Source organism: Triticum urartu, chromosome 3A (genome assembly GCF_056163025.1).
Source record: "Triticum urartu cultivar PI428250 chromosome 3A, HENAU_Tu73, whole genome shotgun sequence".
Classification (NCBI taxonomy): domain Eukaryota; kingdom Viridiplantae; phylum Streptophyta; class Magnoliopsida; order Poales; family Poaceae; genus Triticum; species Triticum urartu.
Window position 1 is genome coordinate 456141997 of NC_141875.1, and position 27198 is coordinate 456169194.

A 27198-nucleotide genomic window follows, 5' to 3' on the forward strand; every position below is an offset into this window, starting at 1 on the left:
ATACGGCATTAGCAGCCCAGTCAAAAGCCACCTCAAGAATAGGTGGCTCCCTCAATACGATGGCAGGGCGATGGAACCCATTCCACCATCGAACAATGCGGCAGGCCGTCCACATTTCGGTCCAGACAAAGCAGCAACCCAAGCAGAGCACCATACCAACCCACCCGGCCGTCAAAACAAAACAACTCGGGGGAATACCCGCGATATCAACCAAGACACGGAGGGTAGAGTAGGACGCACAAGATCGACGTACAGATCGTGAAGATATACTCAGACCGACGATGATGGTCGCCTATTCGGACGCTATAAAGCCGACCATGCCCGGTCCGAGCACCGTAAACGGAGCCCGCTGGAGGTGCTTCATAGTGTGGCCCAACATAGAGGATCCGCACACCCTCTCTGCTTCACTAACAAAGTAATGGAGCACGAATTTCCAGACGGGTTTAAACCCATTAACATCGAATCATACGATGGAACAATAGATCCCGCGGTATGGATCGAGGATTACCTCCTCCATATTCACATGGCCCACGGAGACGACCTCCACGCCATTAAATACCTACCTCTCAAGCTTAAAGGGCCAGCTCGGTACTGGCTAAACACTTTGCAAGAAAATTCTATTGGCAACTCGGAAGATTTGGAGCCCGGCGAGTTAGTAAGGGAGCTCTGGACCAGGTTCTTAGTCAAAAATAACCAAATTGTCGACTGTCCGGACGCAGAAGCCCTTGTGGTCTTCAGACATAGTGTCCGGGATGAATGGCTAGCGCGTCACCTCGCCAGTAAGGACCCAAATCCATGGCAACCTTTACCGCTCTAATGACCCGCTTCTGCGCGGGAGAAGACAACTGGCTTGCTCGTAAAAGCAACGACGCCAGCGGCCCGGGCACTTCCGAAATCTGAGATGGCAACGGCAAGCCACGACGAACCGAACACAGCAGTCGCAGTAATATACGTGACACAGCGGTGAACGCCGGATTTCACAATCCAAAGCCCGGTCAACAGAATAAGCCACTAAAGGCAAACCAGGATGGACCATCCACCCTTGACAGGATATTGGACCGACCTTGTCAGACTCATGGCCACCCTGATAGGCCAGCTAATCATACCAACCGAAAATGTTGGGTCTTCAAGCAGGCAGGAAAGCTTAATGCTGATCACAAGGGGAGGAGGCCACCAGGCGATAAAGACGACGGATCGGCTCGCCAGCAGAACGCCAGGGGCCAGAAACAGTTTCCCTCCGACGTTCGACCACTCCCGGAACGCAAATAGCAGTTCGTCTTCCGCCACCCATGTACTGTACTGGCAAAATTTGCACCACATGCACATCACTACGCACTCAAGATACCATGGGCATCGGCGGAAGCACAATACGGACAACCCTACAAGCATTCCCGTAACGTTTTTTTATCTATTTACCTTATTTTTCTATATCATCCCTAAAGAACAGGTGACTAGCTGGACAGCATCTACAACGGACTTTATCAGAGTTCGGATCCGTATGCTCACCTAAGGGGCTACTTCCGTTAAGGATTCCGCTCCTCGAGGACGAGCGACACAGACATGCGACAGGAGGTCCAAAATAACTTTTTGTTGACCACACTCTTTATTCCGAGCCTGTACTATGCCCTCTTTCCTCCTGACCCCGAGTATGTCAAATAGCCGGGGTCTGTGGTTTCTTTTATTATATATATATACATAAATTTATCATTGGCACATCGCTCCATTCTTTATAAGTCTCATCCGAACCGATCTTTCATACTCTTTCAACAATAAGTACGGGCTTAATGGCTGCTCTACAGATACACCTCGGCATACCCTGCCAGGGGTTCGGCATGGGAACGAATGAGCTGCCAGTAAAAGTCCAAACAGCTCTATAGCGTACTTCGGTGTCGCAAGTTTGGCCTTATATGCATCAGCTCTGAATCATTGTCTTGGGTTAATAGTTGGGTTGCCCGGCTCCTGTGTTTGCTACCCTACGTTCCGCTCCATCGGCTAGGGTAGTAAAGGGAGAACTACTGCAATTGTGCCCTGGCCTAAACCGGATGAGCACCTCAGTAGAGAAAGTCGAAAACTAACTGTCATGATGCGGCGAGAGCTGGTCAACCACTTGACGACTTCTTGGAATCTTTAGCGATTCTTCATGTAACACGAGGAATCTTTTTCAGATCAGATATGTAAGGCACCACACGCCGCATACACACCAGGGGCTATGTCGTAGCCCCACCATAAATCTCCTATGGTTAAGTGAAAGTGTTAAAGCCTTATAGTCCGATTGCCTGGTTCGCTGCATTATCACCTCCTTCATGGTCCAAGACGTTGGATAAAGAGTGATTAAATGCTTTTCCGAACACCCTCGTACTTCCTACGAGGGGGCTGAAGCCGATGACTGGAAAATTTTCAAATTATATTAAAATGACCGCACAGGAGGAATTCAAGCTTTTCGAGAAAAACATAAATAGATTAACTATAAAATTGTCTTTTACAATCATCATACACCTCACTCGAACATTATGTGTTTCGGGCATTTACCCTCTATCAAGCGGGCGGCCTCCAGGATGTCTTCAAAATAACGCTCCGGTTCCGGACGGTCCTTGCCTTCAGGCGGACCCTTCGTTGTGACATCGATGGCCTTCATCTTTCCCCAGAATGTCTTGACACGGGCAAGGGCCATCCGTGCACCTTCAATGCACGCCGATCGCTTCGTAGCATCGATTCGTGGCACCACATCGAGAAGCTTCTGCACCAAACCGAAATAGCTACTCGGCTGAGGCTCGGTTGGCCACAGCCGGATTGTAACATCCTTCATGGCAGCGCCAGATACCCTGTGAAGTTCGGCCCATTGGGACATCTTTCATTGAGCAGCAGCGGGCGCTTCGACGCACCGAACTATGACCAAAAAAGCTTCTCCGTTGCATATCCAGTTCGTGCTTGGTAATACCACGCTGCATCAGAAAAACTCTTCGGCAAGTCCAAATACTCATCCGGAGAACTCCACACTTGGTTCAGCTGAGCATAGTCTGGGTCGCTGAACTTAGTATGCATCAGAAAAGGCTTTCCAGCCACTATCTCTTTCGCCTGCCGAACCTCCTCACGGAGTGCTCTAGACTCTGATCACGCTTCTCTTGCCTCCTGTCGGGCCTTGTCCAGTTCAGCCATTAAGGCTTTATTCTCCTTCTCAAGAAATTCGCAGCGGCCAGTAGCATTCTCCAAAGCGAGTGTCATCGTGGATACCTTCTCCTCGCCCTGGCATCGCGCAGCTTGTTCGGCCTTCAGTTCAACCGATGCCCCTTCAGCAGCAGCATCACTAAACCGGGCCCGCTCCTTGGCCCGGACTAGCTCCGCCCGAAGAGCTTCCACGGCGGCAGCACCATCTGCATTTCATGCGCATTTCATACAAAGCTCTTTCCGGTGTCAAGCACACTGGTGTAAAGAATGCTCGAAATACATACCTTGCGAGTCGTCAAGACGCTTGTTGATCAACGCAACGTCATCCTCCGCAATATCCAGCTTTCGCTGCAGTTCGGCCACTTCCGTATTCCAGGAAGCCATAGGAGGGGAAGCAGCCTATATTTCAAATTAAATCAAGGTTAATACCTGAGCATATCTCTTTTATCCTTCGATCGCTTCCTTCGGAAGACAATTTGAGTCTCAGGGGCTATTGCATATACAATAGGTGCATTCTGTCTATAAAATTCAATTGAGAAAGCTACATCACAAACCTCAAAACCTCTTAGAAGGCTCGTGAAGGCCTCGTTCAATCCACTCTTCGCGGATAGAACCCTTTTGACCACCGTAGCCATCAAGGCACGGTGCTCTTCTGAAATGGATGCTCGTCGTAGCAAGCCCGTCAGCATTTCTGGCGCTCCTGGGTCTTCGGAAACCGCCGCTAGAGTATGGCATTCCTGTGAAGGAATCCACTTACTTGCCTCCAGAATCGTCTCCGGCTGTAAACCGGACGGTTCGTGGACGCCGGTCTTGATCCCGGAACCCCGAGTGACACAGGCACCGCCTTCGGGTAACGCCTTCTTCGTTTCCTATACTACTTGGTGTTCGGGAGGAGCCCTTCAGGACGATACCTCAGTATCATCCCCCGTATTGGGCGATGAGGCCGGAGAAGGCGTGTCACTCTCCATCATCTCTGGAAGAAGATCTCCCGAGGAGGAGGATGATTGAGAAGCACCAGGCGTTAACCTGCATGGACGAACATATATCGGATGATTACTTCACTAATAGGAAAAGAATGAGGTGCATTTAAAGTACCCCAGCCTCGCTTACGGTCTGCCTCGAGGTTCGTCCTTGTCATCAAGCTCTACAGCAACCTCGCTCGCCCGGCCCAAGCCGCTCGATGACGGCGTTTTTCCTCTCTTGGAAGGCTTCCTCTCCTGATCTTCGGAGGCGGCCCTCTTCTTGCCCTAGAGGGCTCCCTCTGCACTCCTACCCTTGGGCAAAGGGATTTCGGTTTCCCCGAACGCAGCCTCCTGGTACGGTGTCGGAATCAGCATTATCGTCAGCAGGGCGGTCGCAGGGCCTTTGGGAAGAGGCGCAGGACACCAGATTAGCACCGCTTTCTTTATCCAGTCCTGTACAGGGATGGATTGTTCAGCATCTTGTTAAGAGATGCCTGGATGGAAGGTGCTCGGATATCGAGTACTTACCGAAGTGTCCGGATGATTGCAGTCAAGACCAACGTCTTCGGTGGTGTCCGGCCATTGCTCTCGTTCCCCGAAATATAATTTCCACATTCCTTCATGCATAGTGCCGAAGAAGTGCTGTAGAGTCCGTCGCCCTTCTGGGTTAAACTCCCACATACGAAGAGGCCGCCGCTGACATGGCAGGATCCAGCGGACTAGCATTACTTAAACGACGTACACAAGATTGATGCCTTCTTGGTAAGGCTTCAGATACGACTTTGCAAAGTCTGCACTTCATCGACGGATCCCCAGTCCAATCCCTTATTGACCCATGAAGCAAGCTGAATTGGAGGACCGGGTCGGAACGCAGGTGTAGCCGCCCACTTGGAGCCCCGTGGCTCGTTGATATAAAACCACCCCTGTTGCCATAGGTCGGAATATTTGGCGAAAGATCCTTCGGGCCAAACCGCGCTGGCCAGCTTGCCTATTATGACGCTGTCGCACTCTGCCTGCTCCTCCTCTGCCACCTGCGGCCTCACATCAAAGGTCTTGAGCCACAAACCAAAGTGCGGAGGAGTCCGGAGTAAGGCCTCACACGTAACGATAAATGTCGAGATGAGGAGAACAGAGTCCGGGGCCAGATTGTGAAAATCTAGCCCATAGTAGAACATGAGCCCCCGGACGAAGGGTTTAAGCGCGAACCCTAGCCCGTGAAGGAAGTGGGATACAAATACTACCCTGTCACCAGATCTGGAGGTCGGTATGACTTGCCCTTGTGCCAGAAGCCGATGAAAGATTTCTGGGGTCAAATACCTCGCCACGCGGAGCTTCACAATATCCTCCTCTGTGACAGAAGAGGCCACCCATCGGCCCTAATGGTTGGATCCGAACATGACTAGGGCTGGTGGCGATTGGAACCCAAGGGTTGGAACTTGGGGTGGCTAGGGTTGAGGAAGGAGCAAGCGCGAGGGGAGAAGACGAGACTGGGTCTCTATATAAAGGCTCCGAATAATGGGCGTCGCCCCCGGGGTCTCAGAACTTACCTATCACCAAGGACTGATGGGCCGTGAAGATCAAAGACCATACTTGTGTCCGGATTGGACTCTACTTGGCGTGGAAGGCAAGCTTGGCGGCCGAAGATTCCATCTTATGTAACCGACTCCATGTAAACCCTAGATCCCCTCGGTGTCTATATAAACCGAAGGGGATAGTCCGGAAAGGACAACACATATACTCATTACCATATTCACATAGGCTAGAGTTCTAGGTTTAGCCATTACGATCTCGTGGTAGATCAACTCTTGTAATACTCATATTCATCAAGATCAATCAAGCAGGAAGTAGGGTATTACCTCCATAGAGAGGGCCCGAACCTGGGTAAACATTGTGTCCCTCGTCTCCTGTTACCATCGATCCTAGACGCACAGTTAGGGACCCCCTACCCGATATCCGCCGGTTTTGACATCAACAACGGTGGCACCCCCTATGGAACTCCACCCTCTCGACCTCATCGACACCCATGAGCTCTGCCATGGCTATCGCAAAAGCTTGGATGCATTCTCCAAGATCCTCGGCAGTCACCTTGGCCCAACAAGAGGCCTTCGAATGGGCAAGTTCCTTTCCAATGGCAATGACCGAGCCAAGCTTGACGACTGGTTCCGATCCCCCGGCCTAGATCAGCTCGAGGAGCTCACTTTTGATGATGGGCATACGCGCTCGCTGCCAACGTATGTGCTCCACCTCGCGCCCATGCTGCGCGTCGCGAAGTTCAGGAACTGCCATTCCCTCCCCCCTAATGACGTGCCCGCTCTTATTGTACCACGTCTGAAGCACCTCGAGCTAATCGCCATCTGCCTCCCAAACGGTGACATGGAGCATCTGCTCTGTGGCTGTACTGCACTCGAGTACCTCCGTCTTCAGGTGATCAATGGGTTGAGTAGCTTCCACATCACCTCCATGACTCTTCGGACTATTTATGTGTGTTGCTGGTGCGACAAGAAGACATCACAAGATGTGTACCACGGTATGGTCATTGAGGACACACCTGCACTTGAGAGAGTACTTGCAGTTGATCAAGAAGGCCCAACAAGAATCTATGTTATTTTTGCACCGAAATTGATAGTGGTGGGATACTCGTCTGACAAATACTCCGAACTTGTTATTGGATCCACACCCGTTCAGGTACATGATACGTCCATTTTGCATCATGCTTTTATATCAATATTTATTGCATTATGGGATGTTATTACACATTATGTCACAATACTTATGCCTATTCTCTCTTATTTTACAAGATTTACAAAAAGAGGGAGAATGCCGGCAGCTGGGATTCTGGGCTGGAAAAGGAGCAAATATTAGAGACCTATTCTGCACAGCTCCAAAAGTCCTGAAACTTCACAGATGATGTTTTCCAAATATATATAAAATACTGAGCGCAAGAACTTCACTAGGGGGGCCACACCCTGCCCACGAGGGTGGGGGCACGCCCTACCCCTTTGGGCGCGCTCCCCTACCTCGTGGGCCCCCTGGTGGCCCTCCGGTGACCATCTTCTGCTATATGGAGTCTTTCGATGGGAAAAAATCATAAGCCATCTTCTCAGACGAAACTCCGCCGCCACGAGGCAGAACCTTGGCGGAACCAATCTAGGGCTCTGGCGGAGCTGTTCTGCCGGGGAAACTTCCCTCCCGGAGGGGGAAATCATCGCCATCGTCATCACCAACGCTCCTCTCACCGGGAGAGGGCAATCTCCATCAACATCTTCATTGGCACCATCTCATCTCAAAACCCTAGTTCATCTCTTGTATCCAATTCTTGTCTCCATGTCCGGGATTGGTGCTAGTAGGTTGCTATTAGTGTTAATTACTCCTTGTAGTTGATGCTAGTTGGTTTAATTGGTGGAAGATCATATGTTCATATCCTAGATGCATATTAATACCCCTTTGATTATGAACATGTTTATACTTTGTGAGTAGTTACTTTTGTTCCTGAGGACATGGGAGAAGTCTTACTATTGGTAGTCATGTGAATTTGATATTCGTTCGATATTTTGATGAGATGTATGTTGTCTCTCCTCTAGTGGTGTTATGTGAACATCGACTACATGACACTTCACCATTATTTGGGCCTAGAGGAAGGCATTGGGAAGTAATAAGTAGATGATGGGTTGCTAGAGTGACAGAAGCTTAAACCCTAGTTTATGCGTTGCTTCGTAAGGGGCTGATTTGGATCCATATGTTTCATGCTATGGTTAGGTTTACCTTAATACTTTTGTTGTAGTTGCGGATGCTTGCAATAGAGGTTAATCATAAGTGGGATGCTTGTCCAAGTAAGGGCAGTACCCAAGCACCGGTCCACCCACATACCAAATTATCAAAGTACCGAACGCGAATCATATGAGCGTGATGAAAACTAGCTTGACGATATTCCCATGTGTCCTCGGGAGCACTTTACATCTTATAAGAGTTTGTCCAGGCTTGTCCTTTGCTACAAAAAGGATTGGGCCACCTTGCTGCACCTTATTTACTTTTTTTACATGTTGCTCGTTACAAATTATCTTGTCACAAAACTATCTGTTACCACTTATTTCAGTACTTGCAGAGAATACCTTGCTGGAAACCGCTTATCATTTCCTTCTGCTCCTCGTTGGGTTCGACACTCTTACTTATCGAAAGGACTACGATAGATCCCCTATACTTGTGGGTCATCAAGACTATTTTCTGGCGCCATTGCCGGGGAGTGAAGCGCCTTTGGTAGGTGGAATTTGGTAAGGAAAAATTTATATAGTGTGCTGAAATTTAGTATCACTTGTTACTATGGAAAGTAATCCTCTGAGGGGCTTGTTCGGGGTATCTTCACCCCGACCAGTAGAGCAAAGAGTTGCCCCTCAACCTACTGAACCTACTGAAAATGAAAATGAAAATGACAATACTTGCTTTGAAGTTCCTTCGGGTATTTAGAAAAACTACTAGCTAATCCTTTTTTAGGAGATGGAACAAAACATCCTGATGAACATCTAATATATGTGGATCAAGTTTGTGGATTATTTAAGCTTGCAGGTGTGTCCGGAGATGTTGTTAAGAAGAAGTTCTTCCCTTTATCTTTGAGGGGAGATGCATCGACATGGTATAGGCTATGTGATGATATGGGGTCTTGGAATTACAAATGACTGAAATTGGAATTTCATCAGAAGTTTTATCCTATGCATCTTGTTCATCGTGATCGCAATTATATATATATATATATAATTTTTGGCCTCACGAAGGAGAAAGCATCGCTCAAGCTTGGTTGAGGCTTAAATCAATGTTATATTCATGCCCCAATCATGAGCTCTCAAGAGAAATGATTATTCAAAAATTTTATGCTCGACTTTCTGGTAACAATCGCACCATGCTTGATACTTCTTGTGCTGGCTCTTTTATGATGAAGACTATTGAAGTCAAATGGGATTTATTGGAAAGAATTAAATGCAACTCTGAAGATTGGGACCTCGACAATGGTAAGGAGTCAGGTATGACACCTAGTTTTGATTGTGTTAAATCTTTTATGGATACCGATATTTTTCATAAATTTAGCACTAAATATGGACTTGACTATGGGATAGTAGCTTCTTTCTGTGAATCTTTTGCTGCTTATGTTGATCTCCCCAAGGAGAAGTGGTTTAAATATCATCCTCCCATAGAAGTAAAAGTAGCTGCACCTATTAAAGTTGAAGAAAAGACTATCACTTATAATGATCCTATTGTTCCTACTTCTTATGTTGAGAAACCACCTTTTTAGTTAAGATAAAGGATCATGCTAAAGCTTCAACTGTGGTTCATAAAAGCAATATTCAAACATATACACCTCCTGAGCAAGTTAAAGTTGAACCTAATGTTGCTATCGTTAAAGATCTCTTGTCTGATAATATTGATGGGCATGTTATTTATTTCTGTGATAAAACTGCTAGAATTGCTAAACCCCGTGATATAGATAAACCTAGACCTGTGGTAGGCATGCTTGTTATTTTTGTTAAAATAGGAGATCATTGTTATCATGGCTTATGTGATATGGGTGCTAGTGCTAGTGCAATACCTTATTCTTTATACCAAGAAGTTATGCATGATATTGCACCTGCTGAGATAGAAGATATTGATGTTACAATTAAACTTGCCAATAGAGATACTATTTCACCAATGGGAATTGTTAGAGATGTTGAAGTCTTGTGTGGGAAAACTAAATATCCTGCTGATTTTCTTGTTCTTGGTTCCCCACAAGATAGCTTTTGTCCCATTATATTTGGTAGACCCTTCTTAAATACTGTTAATGCTACCATAGATTGCAAAAGAGATGTTACTATCGGTTTAGATGATATGACTCATGAATTTAGTTTTTCTAAATTTAGTAGACAACACGGTGAAGAAGAATTACCTAGTAAGGATGAAATTATTGGTCTTGCTTCTATTGTTGTACCTCCTAGTGATCCTTTAGAACAATATTTGCTAGAGCATGAAAATGACATGTTTATGAATGAAAGAAGGGAATTAGATGAGTATTCTTTAAATAGGAACCTATTCTAAAAAACAATTTACCTGTTGAAATCCTAGGGGATCCTCCTCCACCCAAGGGTGATCCCGTGTTTGAGCTTAAACCGTTACCTGATACTCTTAAATATGCTTATCTTGATGAGAAAAAGATATACCCTGTTATTATTAGTGCTAACCTTTCAGAACATGAAGAAGAGAGATTATTGAAAATTCTGAAGAAGCACCGTGCTGCTATTGGGTATACTCTTGATGATCTTAAGGGCATTAGTCCCACTCTATGCCAACATAAAATTAATTTGGAAGAAGATGCTAAACCAGTTCGTGATCATCAACGCCGGCTGAATCCTAAAATGAAAGAAGTGGTAAGAAAGGAGATACTAAAACGCCTTGAGGCAGGTATAATTTATCATATTGCTGATAGTTAGTGGGTAAGTCTTGTCCATTGTGTCCCTAAGAAGGGAGGTATTACTGTTGTTCCTAATGATAAAGATGAATTGATTCCTCAAAGAATTATTACAGGTTATAGGATGGTAATTGATTTCCGCAAATTAAATAAGGCTACTAAAAAGATCATTACCCCTTACCTTTTATTGATCAAATGCTAGAAAGATTATCCAAACATACACATTTTTGCTTTCTAGATGGTTATTCTGGTTTCTCTCAAATACCTGTGTTAGCCAAAGATCAATCAAAGACTACTTTTACATGCCCTTTTGGTACTTTTGCTTATAGACGTATGTCTTTTGGCTTATTTAATCCACCTGCTACCTTTCAAAGATGCATGATGGCTATATTCTCTGACTTCTGTAAAAAGATTTGTGAGGTTTTCATGGACGACTTTTCCGTCTATGGATCTTCTTTTGATGATTGCTTAAGCAACCTTGATCGAGTTTTGTAGAGATGTGACGAAACTAATCTTGTCTTGAATTGGGAAAAGTGCCACTTTATGGTTAATGAAGGTATTGTATTGGGGCATAGTTTCTGAAAGAGGTATTGAAGTTGATAAAGCCAAGGTTGATGCTATTGAAAAGATGCCATGTCCCAAGGACATCAAAGGTATAAGAAGTTTCCTTGGTCATGCTGGTTTTTATAGGAGGTTCATTAAGGACTTCTCAAAAATTTCTCGGCCTCTGACTAATTTATTGCAAAAATATATACCATTTGTCTTTGATGATGATTGTGTAGAAGCATTTGAAATACTTAAGAAAGCATTGATCTCTGCACCTATTGTTTAGCCACCTGATTGGAATTTACCCTTTGAAATTATGTGCGATGCTAGTGATTATGTTGTAGGTGTTGTTCTAGGACAAAGAGTTGATAAGAAACTAAATGTTATTCAATATGCTAGTAAAACTCTAGAAAATGCTCAAAGAAATTATGCTACTACTGAAAAAGAATTCTTAGCAGTTGTATTTGCTTGTGATAAGTTTAGACCTTATATTGTTGATTCTAAAGTAACTATTCACACTGGTCATGTTGCTATTAAATATCTTATGGAAAAGAAAGATGGTAAACCTAGACTTATTAGATGGGTTCTCTTGCTACAAGAATTTGATTTGCATATTGTTGATAGAAAAGGAGCTGAGAACCCTGTTGCACACAACTTGTCTAGGTTAGAAAATGTGCTTGATGACCCACTACCTATTGATGATAGCTTTCCTGATGAGCAATTAAATGTCATAAATGCCTCTCATACTGCTCCATGGTATGCTGATTATGTTAATTACATTGTTGCTAAGTTTATACCACCTAGTTTCACATACCAGCAAAAGAAAAAGTTCTTCTATGGTTTGAGGCATTACTTTTGGGATGACCCACATCTTTATAAAGAAGGAGTAGATGGTGTTATTAGACGTTGTGTACTTGAGCATGAACAGGAACATATCCTACGCAAGTGTCACTCCAAAGCTTATGGAGAACACCATGCTGGGGATAGGACTGCACATAAGGTATTGCAATCTGGTTTTTATTGGACTACTCTCTTCAAGGATGCCCATAAGTTTGTCTTATCTTGTGATGAATGTCAAAGAATTGGTAATATTAGTAGACGCCAAGAAATGCCTATGAATTATTCACTTGTTATTGAACCATTTGATGTTTGGGGATTTGACTATATGGGGCCTTTTCCTTCCTCTAATGGTTATACACATATTTTAGTTGTTGTTGATTACATTACTAAGTGGCTAGAAGCTATTCCAACTAGTAGTGCTGATCATAACACTTCTATTAAAATGCTTAAAGAAGTTATTTTTCCAAGATTTGGAGTCCCTAGATATTTAATGACTGATGGCGGTTCGCATTTTATTCATGGTGCTTTCCGTAAAATGCTTGCTAAATATGATGTTAATCATAGAATTGCATCTCCTTATCACCCTCAGTCTAGTGGTCAAGTAGAATTGAGCAATAGATAACTCAAATTAATTTTGCAAAAGACTGTTAATAGATCTAGAAAGAATTGGTCCAAGAAACTTGATGATGCATTATGGGCCTATAGAACTCCATATAAAAATCCTATGAGTATGTCTCCGTATAAAATGGTCTATGGAAAAGCATGTCACTTACCTCTTGAACTAGAACACAAGGCTTATTGGGCTATTAAAGAACTTAATTATGATTTGAAACTTGTCGGTGAGAAGAGGTTATTTGATATTAGCTCACTTGATGAATGGAGAACCCAAGCCTACGAAAATGCCAAGTTGTTTAAAGAAAAAGTTAAAAGATGGCATGGCAAAAGGATACAAAAGCGTGAGTTTAATGTAGGTGATTATGTATTGCTATACAACTCCCGTTTAAGATTTTTTGCAGGAAAACTTCTCTCTAAATGGGAAGGTCCTTACGTTATCGAGGAGGTCTATCGTTCCGGTGCCATAAAAATCAAAGACTTCGAAGCCACCAATCCGAAGGTGGTTAACGTTCAAAGAATCAAACACTATATCTCAGGTAATCCCATAAATGTTGAAACCAATGTTATTGAAACCGTAACCCCGGAGGAATACATAAGGGACACTTTCCGGAACGTTTCAGACTCCGAAAAGGAATAGGTATGTGGTACGGTAAGTAAACTGACTCCAAAACAGTTTTTAAGGCAATATTTCTCTGTTTTGGAATATTTAGAAAAATAGAAAAAACAAGCAGCAGTCCGGGAAGGACACTAGGGCTCCACGAGGGTGGAGGGCGCGCCCCCTACCTAGCGGGCACCTCTTGTGCTCTCCGGACTCCGTTTTCTTACAGGACACGTATTTTGGTCGGTAAAAATTCATTATATAATCTCCCGGGGGTTTTGACTCCCGTATCACGCAAAAATCTCATGTCTTTGTTTCGAGCTGTTTTCTGTCAGGGTTGTCAAGGTCAGGCACTATGTCATCTCCCTCCTCCTCCAACCATGAGGGCAATGATGCTTGGCTAATGAAGATAGAGTTGAAGAGAGAAGAACCTATGGAGATCAACAAGGATGAAGGGATCAAGAAGGCCATGGAGTACCAAGTTCCAGCAACAGAAGACACCCTTCAACTGGATCACAATCTTCTTACCCCAACAGAAATCGAAGCTTTCAAGATGATTGAGTTGGCTCGTATACAAAATAAGTATCTCACACGTTAAAATATTTTGTTGAAGGAGCATATCATCGCACTCAAGGGCATTATCCGCAAGCTAGAAGACCTCCTACGCTCGATGTGCGACTATCCATCATCAACAACTCCACCTTCTTCACCAACAAAGGAGACATAATCACCTGGGTATGGGCACTCCACTTGGCAACTTCCAAGCTTGGGGGAGTGCACCGGTATCGTATCACCATCACTTTTATCTTTACCATTTTTCTTAGTTCGATCCTTTTGGTAATATCTTGATCTAGTAGAATAAAAGTTCTTAGTTTGATCTAGTTGTGAGTTTTGCTTTATTATCCTTCTATGTAATTGAGTTCGTGAGCTATATAATAAAGATTAGCGTTGAGTCAAGGGCTTGATTATTTTGCCATGATCCTAAGTGAATAAAATAAAAGAGGAAGAAATAAAAAGAAACAATGTAACGACCCGACCCAAAATCGGTCAAGTCTCTGTGTAGCTGTACCATCCCAAGATCATGCTGGCACACACAGTACATTGATGAAAAGATTCAAAGTTCGATCACACCTGAATTTATTACACGATTCTCATATCGAGTCTTTATTACATCATAATAAATTCGGCCGAAGGCCAACTCATGAGAAATAAACTAAATAAAGCTGCGGAAGCGTAGACGAAATGCGAGTCCATCCGACTCCATAGGGCAATCGCCAAGCGTAGATCGTAGCCTCACTCCTGGTCGGAAAACTCCTCTGCAACATGAGACGTTGCAGCCGTATAGGTCAGCATTTAGAATATGCCGGCAAGTCATAGAGAGAACAACAATAATAATGCTAACACTATATGCAATTTGGCTGTGGGGCTCTAAGTTTTATGTTTTTGCGAAAAAGCCAGTTTTTCCCTACAACAAAGGACTTGCTTACAATTACTACAAAATGTTGGTAGTTATTGAGATGGTTCCGCCAACCAATGTCTCATTCCCAATTATTAATTAACCCCTCAATTAATTTATTTGTTCGGTGTTGAGATTTCCAAAATACTCCAGTTTTCAGAGGCTCATTTGTCCGTAACCGGGGACACGGCTAATCGATTAGGTTGTTACTCTGCAGAGTCTTGTGCACTTTACCCGCAAGAATCGTTCCCTCCTTTATGTCCTCGCACTGCCTGGTGTTTGAAGACGGGATGAATGAAACAGGGTCTTCCGTAGAGTTTCTCTGAGCACTGCCGGTACCCATCCATGTCCTACCGTTCTTCTACATCTGCTGGCACCGTCCGTCCAGAGTCACGCCTAAGGTTAACCTAGCCAGAGCCCATAATGTCTTGCGGCTGCACAGGTAAGCTTCCGGTCAAGGGGTATCCATCCATCTCTTCGTGGCTGGGTGAAGCTTTCCGCAAGATATCATGGCGCTTCTCCATGCATCCCGGCCATCCGCTGGTTTCTCCAGGGTGCCCGTCAACCGTCCTCCACCCAGTAGTGAATTTGAAGTCCATCTTGAGCTTGAAGTCATGGGGTTGTCATCATCTTGACTCTCACATCTCCCTTATGAAACTCTCAACCAACCCCGTCTATGAGCATAGCAAGATAAACTACATCGTCCCGGGCAATAGTAGCAAGGGGAATTGGGTTCATCCTACCTCGTGATACTACTCAAGACAATAACTTTAAATTCTCCTACTGCATGCATGGTGGGGAGGATTAATTCTAATGCAACAAAATCATAGGTATTGTAAAACATGATCAAATGACTTGCCTGGCTGACGGTCTTCAAACGCTAGTGACTCAGATAGCAAGCTTCGCACTCTGGAAATTCTATTGAGTCAAACAATAGCACAAATAAGTATTTCACTAAATAACATAACAGCAAGCTAAAGGAAACACACAAGCACTCAAACCAAAACCAAAGAATACTCGAGGAAAACAAAATCAAGGTTTTCATCACTTCAAGCAACAACAAAGAAATAGTTTCAACCTACTAACACTTTTCTTAACAGGTCCAAAACAAGGGTTTTGCTAACTAACATAAAGGAAAACAGCATAAAAATTAGATGCAAAAGGAATCACATCAATATCTATTATAGAACTCCTGTTATACCTTAAACAAAACTAATAAGAAAATAAAATAAAACTTTTTATTTTGCTGCAAATAAATGTTCACCCTCTATAACTACAGAAACTAATCTAAAATAAAATATAATAGGGGTAAACTAAAATTCTATAATAACTAGAACAGCAGGAAAACAACAGCAAGCTAAATAAAACTAGAAAAGCTCTATTTGGCTAAAACTAATTTTAATATAATCTACAAATACCCAACAAGTTCCTACTGCTAGGCTAGGTCAAAACTAAGCAGTGGCAAAAAGAATCACCTAAAGATAATAATCCTAGCTCAAATTATAGCAGAAATACTAATCTGACTAAAACTAATATAAAACTATTTTTATAAATTTAAACATGGCTGAATCTAATTTCTACAGAAGCTACAAGAAATTTGTAAACTAACAAAAAAATGAACTAAAAATAATAAATAACCTAAAAGATACATATTTTACAAAATTGAAACTATTCCGAAGAAAACAGAAACGAAAAAAAAAGAAAACAAACCAACATGCTAACGGGCCGAAACAGTGAGCGTTCTAAAACTATCTAACGCGCGAGCGATTAATAGATTCACTGTGTCCATGGGCTAACAGAAATAAACCGATCGGCCAGTCTAAGTAAACCGCAACTAAATAAACTGATCTAAACCGAAACTAAAACCAATCTATATGAAATAAAACCATACCCCTTCGCAGATCTAATCTAAGCCATAGGTTGCTGATCGAACGGTGGAGTGGGGTCCGGCGGCTTACCGCAGCGGTCGACGGCGAGGTGGGCTCGGGCGTTGGTGGCGGGGGTGCTCTGGTGGTCTGAGGCGGCGGCGGCGAGGTCGGGGCGATGCGGCGGAGCGAGGCGAAGGTGGTGGTGGAGTTGTTGGAGCTCGGGGACGACGGAGACGAGTGGGACGAGCTCGGCGGGGCTCCTGGTGCTCTGCAACTCCGGCGACGGGCGATGATGCTCAAGGCGGCGGCTCCGGCGATCCCTGGACGGAGAGAGGATGTCAGGGAGGTGCGCGCGGTTGAGGGGTTTAGGCTGACAAGGTTTGAGGGCAGGAGGATCCTCATCGGAGTCGGAACAGACGGCGGACTGCGGCGGCTGTGGCGAGATCCAAAGGAGGAGGGCGTGAGCTGCGGTGGGTTTTGGGCTAGGGTTTTAGGGGGATTCGGAAGAGGAGGGGTGTAGGAATTTCCCTGTTCAAGAATTCATCCGATTAACCAGTTAACTTGCCGATTAATCCCTACTCATAGGGTCACCAAGTAGCCGATAAACCAAAAAATCTTCCGATTAATTGATTAAATGGTCGATTAACTTGCCGATTAATCTCCTACTCGCTAGCCAACCGAGCAGCTAACAGTTAACGATTTCCTCAACAATGAGGAATTTATAGGACATCAACTTGGAGCAGGGGGCGACTCGGGATCGTGATCCCGTGGAATCCGGACGCGGCGGTGGCGTCGAACGCGCTCTGGCGCGGCATAGCATGGGCGAGGGGAAAGAGATGAGGGCGGGCCCCCGCGGTCAGTGAGAGAGAGAGGGAAGGGATCGGTCGGGCGCTGAGGCAGGCCGGCTCGGTCGTTGGTGGGCTGCGGCTCGGGTGTCGGCTGGGCCGGTTGGCCTGGCTCGCGCCTGGGTCTTTTCCTTTTTTTAAGGCAGAGAGAAAAAAAACTAACTAAAAGAAAACTAATATATTTTTATATAGGACATATATATCAAAATTCTCAGGGGAAATAATCCTACAACGTGAACATTTTTCCAGAGGCAAAACACAAACTAAAAAAACATTTTCTGCAAACTCCAAATAAAATTCAAATTTGAATTCAAACCTTTTGGCAATATTTTCTTCTGACATTTTTTTGGAGTGTCATGTTAGCTCCTCTCATACTTTTTCTCAAGTATTTGTCAGGGATAACTTTCAATTGCCAAGTTGAATCCAACTCAAACAACAACTCAAATGCCTCTGAAAATATCCAAATGCCACACAATTCAAACAAAATGCATAGATGCTTAACTAATATTTGTAAAACATTACAAATAGAAAATTTGGGATGTTACAAACAAAGAGATCATGTGACTCTTATGGAGAGTAATGAGCTCACGTAGAAAGAGTATGGTGAATAAAAGTTGTTGAGGGTTGACAAACATAGTTTTGGACATCGTTGCAATTAATAGGAAGTAATAAAGAAAGAGAGGTCTTCACATATAAATATACTGTCTTGGACATCTTTTATGATTGTGAGCACTCATTAAAATATGACATGCTAAAGAGTTGACATTGGACAAGGAAGACAACGTAATGGTTATGTTTTCTTACATCTGATACAAATTATATTGTCTTGGATCCTCCAACATGCTGAGCTTGCCTTTCTCCCTCATGCTAGCCAAATTCATTGCACCAAGTAGAGATACTACTTGTGCTTCCAAATACACTTAAACCAGTTTTGCCATGAGAGTCCACCATACCTACCTATGGATTGAGTAAGATCCATCAAGTAAGTTGTCATCGGTGCAAGCAATAAAAATTGCTCTCTAAATATGTATGATTGATTGGTATGAAAGAAATAAGCTTTATACGATCGTGTGATATGGAAGTAATAAAAGCGACACACTGCATATTAAAGGTCCATATCACAAGTGGCGATATAAAGTGATGTTTTTTCGCATTAGGATTTTGTGCATCCAACCATAAAAGCGCATGACAACCTCTGCTTCCCTCTGCAAAGGGCCTATCTTTTACTTTTATCTCCTACATTGCATAAGAGTCATGGTGATCTTCACCCTTCCGTTTTACATTTTATCCTTTGGCAAGCATAATATGTTGGAAAGATCCTGGTATATATGGCTAATTGGATGTGAGTTTTCATGAATTATTACTGTTGACATTACCCTTGAGGTAAAACGTTGGGAGGCAAAACTATAAGCCCCTATCTTCCGCTGTGTCCGATTAAAACTCCATACCCATAAGTATTGCATGAGTGTCAGCAATTATGAAAGATTATATGATAGTTGAGTATGTGGACTTGCTGAAAAGCTCTTATACATTGACTCTTTCCTATGTTATGATAAATTGCAATTGCTTCAATGACTGAGATTATAGTTTGTTAGTTTTCAATGAAGTTTACGATTCATACTTGATATTGTGATTGAATTATTACTCTAGCATAAGATATCATATGACAAGAATTATATAAGTTGTTGTTCTAAGAATGATCATGATGCCCTCGTGTCCGTATTTTATTTTTATCGACACCTCTATCTCTAAACATGTGGACATATTTTTCGATTTCGGCATTTCGCTTGAGGACAAGCGAGGTCTAAGCTTGGGGGAGTTGATACGTCCATTTTGCATCATGCTTTTATATCAATATTTATTGCGTTATGGGCTGTTATTACACATTATGTCACAATACTTATGCATATTCTCTCTTATTTTACAAGGTTTACATAAAGAGGGAGAATGCCGGCAGCAGGGATTCTGGGCTGGAAAAGGAGCAAATATTCAAGACCTATTCTGCACAGCTCCAAAAGTCTTGAAACTTCACGGATGATGTTTTCCAAATATATAAAAAATACTGAGCGCAAGAACTTCACCAGGGGGGGCACACCCTGCCCACGAGGGTGGGGGGCGCGCCCTACCCCTCTGGGCGTGCCCCTACCTCGTGGGCCCCCTGGTGGCCCTCCGGTGACCATCTTCTGCTATATGGAGTCTTTTGATGGGAAAAAATTATAAGCCATCTTCTCGGATGAAACTCCGCCGCCACGAGGCAGAACCTTGTCGGAACCAATCTAGGGCTCTGGCGGAGCTGTTCGGCCGGGGAAACTGGGAAATCATCGCCATCGTCATCACCAACGCTCCTCTCATCGGGAGCGGGAAATCTCCATCAACATCTTCATCAGCACCATCTCATCTCAAAACACTAGTTCATCTCTTGTATCCAATTCTTGTCTCCAAGTCCGGGATTGGTGCTAGTAGGTTGCTAGTAGTGTTAATTACTCCTTGTAGTTGATGCTAGTTGGTTTAATTGGTGGAAGAACATATGTTCAGATCCTATATGCATATTAATACCCCTCTGATTATGAACATGTTTATGCTTTGTGAGTAGTTACTTTTGTTCCTGAGGACATGGGAGAAGTCTTGCTATTGGTAGTCATGTGAATTTGATATTCGTTCAATATTTTGATGAGATGCATGTTGTCTCTCCTCTAGTGGTGTTATGTGAACGTCGACTACATGACACTTCACCATTATTTGGGCCTATAGGAAGGCATTGGGAAGTAATAAGTAGATGATGGGTTGCTAGAGTGACAGAAGCTTAAACCCTAGTTTATGCGTTGCTTCGTAAGGGGCTGATTTGGATCCATATGTTTCATGCTATGGTTAGGTTTGCCTTAATACTTTTGTTGTAGTTGCGGATGCTTGTAATAGAGGTTAATCATAAGTGGGATGCTTGTCCAAGTAAGGGCAGTACCCACGCACCGGTCCACCCACATACCAAATTATCAAAGTACCGAACGCGAATCATATGAGCGTGATGAAAACTAGCTTGACGATATTCCCATGTGTCCTCGGGAGCGCTTTACATCTTATAAGAGTTTGTCCAGGCTTGTCCTTTGCTACAAAAAGGATTGGGACACCTTGCTGCACCTTATTTACTTTTGTTACTTGTTGCTCGTTACAAATTATCTTATCACAAAACTACCTGTTACCACTTATTTCAGTACTTGCAGAGAATACCTTGCTTTAAACCGCTTATCATTTCCTTCTGCTCCTCGTTGGGTTCGACACTCTTACTTATTGAAAGGACTACGATAGATCCCCTATACTTGTGGGCCATCAGTACAACAGCCGCCTTCTACCTCTCCTTCTGCAAATTAACATTATTTCTAATTTTGAAGATGTATGTTCATCTATCATCCAGAAAATGATTACGACAAGCTTGACCCCGAAACTATGCACAGTGAAGGTCTTGGCACTAGAATCTATCATCCCCAACCTGGAGCAAGTTGTCAGTTTCCTGAGATGCTTTCCGTGCCTGGAGAAGCTATATATCGAGGTGATGTTCGTTTCCTGTTAAATGTTAACCATAAGGGATTTCAATTTGTGAGACCTTTTTCCAAGTTTACAATGACAATGTACTACGATTTCTGAAGGACTTTTTGGAGGGTTTTAGTACATACTTGTTTCCCCCTCCCCCATATTGGTTGCTTGATCCATATGGTTACAATCCATAAGCATTTCTCCTTTGGATTCATCTGTACTAGTTTTCTTAGGGAACTTCTCATCCAGTCCAACCTCTTGTGAAGAAGGCTACATTTTTCTAGATTGTAATCAAATGCCCATGTTAATCATGTCGGATCGAAGATGGCATGTTAGTGCATTTTACAAATCCCGCAAACCAAATAGGCCTGTAGTAGTGTTCAAAACTGCATGTAGGCACTAACACGTTTTCTTCTTTTGCAGATAAGATTAGGCCCAGTGGTGGATAATGTGATACAATACAACAGTCATGTCGAATGCATAGATCTGCATCTCTCAGAAATTACTTTGAACTCCTACCAAGGGACCTTACCAGAGATTATATCGCCAGGTTCTTTGTTGTCAGAGAAAGGGTGCTGAAGGTAATGAGGTTTTCCCTACATTTATTTTGAAAAATGAATGGTTTGTTGATCAGCGTCGACGGCTGCGGCAGAATGGAATAGGCCTCGAAAATGCTAAATTTCATTTTGGAACTTCAGATGACAGAGTAATCGGAAGTCATCGTGTCAACCCCATACATGACTTTTCAGTGGTTGACCCCTTTGCAATAATTATGAGGTTTCTGATGTCGCTTGAAGCTATGTCGGTATTTCCCCAAAGAGGAAGGGATGATGCAACACAGGGGCAGTAGGTATTTCTCTCAGATATGAAACCAAGGTTATCGAACCAGTAGGAAAACCAAGCAACACAACGTAAACATCCCCTGCACACAGATAACAAATCATCGCAACACAACGTGTTAAAGGGGTTGTCAATCCCTTTCGGGGTACAGCGCCTCTAGTGGCAAACAGACGTGAGATAAATTTGTAGTAAATTGATAGATCGAACGCTAAATAAGATAAATAAAGAAAAATTGCAGCAATGTATTTTTGGTTTAATAGATCTGAAAATAAATGCAAGAGAAAAGTAGATCGCAAAGGCAAATATACAAGAAAGAAGACCCGGGGGCCGTAGGTTTCACTAGTGGCTTCTCTCGAGAAAAATAGCAAACGGTGGGTGAAAAAATTACTATTGGGCAATTGATAGAACCTCAAATAATTATGATGATAGCTAGGCAATGATCATTATATAGGCATCACATCCAAGATTAGTAGACCGACTCCTGCCTGCATCTACTACTATTACTCCACACATCAAACGCTATCCAGCATGCATCTAGTGTATTAAGTTCATGGAGAAACAGAGTAATGCAATAAGAACGATGACATGATGTAGACAAGATCTATCTATGTAGAGATAGACCCCACCATTTTATCCTTAGTAGCAACGATACATACGTGTTGTTTTGCTTTCTGTCACTGGGATCAAGCACCGTAAGATCGAACCCAGTACAAAGCACCTCTTCCCATTGCAAGATAAATAGATCAAGTTGGCCAAACAAAACCCAAATATCGAAGAAGAAATACGAGGCTATAAGCAATCATGCATATAAGAGATCAAAGAAACTCAAATAACTTTCATGGATATAAAAAGATATAATTGATCATAAACTCAAAGTTCATTAGATCCCAACAAACACACTGCAAAAAGATTTACATCATATGGATCTCCAAGAGACCATTGTATTGAGAATCAAGCGAGTGAGAGGAACCCATCTAGCTACTAACTACGGACTCGAAGGTCTACAAAGAACTACTCACGCATCATCGGAGAGGCACCAATGGAGGTGGCTAACCCCATCCGAGATGGTTTCTAGATTGGATCTGGTGGTTCTGGACTCTGCGGGGGCTGGATGGATATTTAGTCGACTCCCCTAGGGTTCTGAGATTTGTGGGTATTTATAGAGCAAAGAAGCGGTCCGGGGGGCACCCGAGGTGGGCACAACCCACCAGGGCGTGCCTGGGCCTCCTGGGACGCCTTGGTGGGTTGTGCTCTCCTCGGGGCACCCCCCAGGCACAGCCAGGGCCCGTTGTGTTCCTTCTGGCCCATAAAAATTCTTCGTAAAGTTTCGTGGCATTTGGATTCTGTCTGATATTGATTTTCTACGATGTAAAAAACATGGAAAAAACAGGAACTGGCACTTGGCACTATGAGGTTAGTACCAAAAAATGATATAAAATGACTATAAAATGATTATATAACATCCAAGATTGATAATATAACAGCATGGAACAATCAAAAATTATTGATACGTTGGAGACATATCAGCATCCCCAAGCTTAACTCCTACTCATCCTCGAGTAGGTAAGTGATAAAAACAGAATTTTTGATGTGGAATGCTGCCTATCATGCCATACCATATTCTTTTCTTTATAGCATGGACTTTTGGACTTTTAGGTGTTCAAAGCAATAGTCTTGTTTTGACATGATAATTTAGATACTCAAGCATATCAACAAGCAACCATGTCTTTCAAAATATCAACGCTAAAATAAGTTATCCCTAGCCCATCATGCTCAAACATTGATCCATTCATGAAACACACTCGAATATTAGCTACACCCAATACTTAAGTACGATCATATTGCCTCCTAGTTGGTGCTTTTATAAGAGAAGATGGAGACTCACATTGAAAATTAAAATTGCATAAAGTAAAAGAAAGGCCCTTCGCAGAGGGAAGTAGGGATTTGTAGAGGTGCCAGAGCTCAAAGCGAAAAACTTAGAGATAAAAACATTTTGGGAGGTGTATCCATCCCACCAACGAAAACGACTTAGAGTTCCCAATACTTCCATGCATAGATATATCATAGACAGTTCCCAAATAGAAAATAAAGTTTATTCCTTTTTCCACCATACTTTCACTTTCCATGGCTAACCGTATCCACGGGTGCCCTCCATACCAACACTTTCCAAGGAATTTATTATTTGTCAACATAAAGTAAATTCAATTTTTTTTGCATTTCGGGACTGGGCATCCCTAATACTTTGCCTTACTCTCGTGCAATGACAAGTGAATAAACACTCATCTTGAGAATAACACATCTAGCATGGAAAGTATTAGCCACCCCTCATCGCTCCGCGAGCGAAACAAACACACAAAAGAGAAGTTTATTTTGAAAATTAGAGATGGCACATGCCAATTTGCTTAGAACGGCAAAAGAATGCCACATATAGGTAGATATAGTGGACTCATGTGGGAAAACTGGTTTAAAGGTTTTTGGATGCACAAGTAGTGATCATACTTAGTGCAAAATGAAGGCTAGCAAAAGATTGGGAAGCGACCAACCAAGAAACAGATAATCTCATAAGAAAGCATTAAGCATAAATAACATCGAATAATGCACCACAAGTAGGATGTAGTTTCATTGCATGACTATTGACTTTCGTACTTGCATAGGGAATCACAAACCTTAACACCAATATTCTTACTAAAGCTTAATTACTCACCAACAGAACTCACATATCACATCATGATATCTCAAAACTATTACTAAGAATCAAGTTTATTTTGTCCAATGATCTTCATGAAAGTTTTTATTATATCCTTCTTGGATATCTATCACTTTGGGACTAATTTTTATGTGTTGCTTTTGACAAGCTCCAACAAATATAAGTGAAGATCATGAGCATAATAAAATTTTCTTTCTCTTAAATTAATTTAAGTGAAGCCTGAGAGAATTTCTTGAAAATTTTACTAACTCTCAAATAAATCTAAGTGAAGCAAGAGAGAATTTCTTAAAAAAATACCAAAGCACACCATGCTCAAAAAGATATAAGTGAAGCACCAGAGCAAGTCCATAGCTCATCAAAATTTAAGTGAAGCATAAAGAGCAATTCTAACAAGTCATGACATAATTTTGGCTCTCTCAAATAGGTGTGTCCAGCATGGATTGATGACTTAAAACCAAATAAAAGAAGCAAAGACTCATATCATACAGGATGCTCCAAGCAAAACACATATCATGTGACCAATAAAAATATAGTTTCGAGTAAAATACTAATGGTCGTTGGAAGAAAGCGGGGATGCCACTCGGGGCATCCCCAAGCTTAGTTGGTTGCTCATTTTTGGATAATACCTTGGGATTCCTGGGCATCCCCAAGCATAGGCTCTTCCATCCTTCCTTCATCCATCGTAAGATAACTCAAAACTTGAAAACTTCAATCACACAGAACTCAACAAAACCTTCGTGAGATCCGTTAGTATAAGAATAATAAACCACTACTATAAGTGTTGTATCAAACCAATTAATATTTTGTTTTTGTATTATATCTACTGTATTCCAACTTTTCTATGGCAAAAACTCATCAAAGAAAACCATAGAGCCATCAAAATAAGCACACAACACAAAGAAAACAGAATCTGTCAAAACACAACAGTCCGTAGAAATCTGGCTATTTAGAATACTTCTATGACTCCAACAATTCTGAAAAATTAGGACGACGTCAGAAATTTGTATATTGATCTACTACAAGTGGAACGGGTATTTTATTGCTCTCTGGTAAAAAGTGAAAATTAATTTCATGAGCGTAAAAGTTTCTGTTTTTTCAGCAAGATCAAACAACTATCACCCAAGAAGATCCTAAAGGCTTTACTTGGCACAAACACTAATTAAAACATAAAAACACGATCATAACAGTAGCATAATTGTGCTAACACTCAAGAATAGAAAGAAAAAAATCAAAAATAAAATTTATTCATTGGGTTGCCTCCCAACAAGCGCTATAGTTTTACGCCCATAGCTAGGCATAAAGCAAGGATCTGAGTTTTGTCATCTTTGGTTCGAGATCCATAAGATGCCCTCATGTTTGATTCATATGGTGGCCTAATTATTGTTCTAGGAAAGTGTTCCATACCCTTCCTCAAAGGAAATTGGAACTTAATATTGCCTTCTTTCATATCAACCACAGCACCGATAGTGCGTAAAAACGGTCTACCAAGAATAATTGGACAAGACGGATTGCAATCAATATCAAGAACAATAAAATATATGGGCACATAATTCCTATTTGCAATAATAAGAACATCATTAATTCTTCCCATAGGCTTTTTAATAGTAGAATCCGCCAAGTGCAAATTCAAAGAACATGATTCAAGATCGGTAAGACCAAGCACATCACATAAAGATTTCGAAATTGTAGAAACACTAGCACCCAAGTCACACAAAGCAAAACACTCATAATTTTTAATCTTGACTTTGATAGTAGGTTCTCATTCATCATGAAATTTTCTAGGAATTGAAACTTATAATTTCAATTTTTCTTCAAGAGCTTTCATCATAGCATCAACAATATGTTTAGTAAAAGCTTTATTTTGTTTATAGGAATGGGGTGAATTTATCATGGATTGCAACAAAGAATACAATCAATAAAAGAGCAACCATCATAATTAAAGTCTTTGTAATACAAAGAGTGGGCACATCACTAGTTAAAGTTTTGACCTCTCCAAACCCACTTTCATCAATTTTCTCAACAAGATTTTCACCCTCCGAAATATTGGGACGCCTTCTACCTAAAGTTGACTCTTCTCCAGTCCCTTTTTCATCAATCTTAACTTTACTAAACAAGAAATCAAGAGAAGAAACACCAATCGTTTTAAGATCTTCATCACTTTTGCAAAAGAAATCACTAGAAAACGCTTTTTCTAAAAATTCTCTTTTAGCTCTAAGCATAGCGGTTCTTTTATTACTTTCATCCATAGAAACATAAAGAGCTTTAATTGATTCATCAACCTTAGGCACAAAAATTTTCATCTTGAGATTTTCCACATTATGAGCAATTCTATCAACACTTCTAGACAAATCGTCAATCTTACTCAACTTTTCTTCTATGGAAGTGTTGAAAACTTTTTGTGTGTTGATAAATTCTTTAATATTGTTCTAAAGATCAGAGGCATTTCTATTATTATTATAAGATTGATTTCCATAGGAATTACCGTAATTATTAGAGGAATTACTAGGAAAAGGTCTAGGATTAAAATTACCTCTATAAGCATTGTTATTAAAATTATTTCGAGAGATAAAATTCACATCTATGGCATCACTATTTTGCTCAATCAAAGTAGACAAAGGCATATCATTAAGATCGATAGGAGCACTTCTACTAGCAACCAATTTCACAAGAGCGTCAACTTTTTCACTCAAAGAAGAAATTTCTTCAATCGAATTAACTTTTTTACTAGTAGGAGCTCTTTCGGTATGCCATTGCGAATAATTTGCCATAATATTATTGATACGTCTCCAACGTATCTA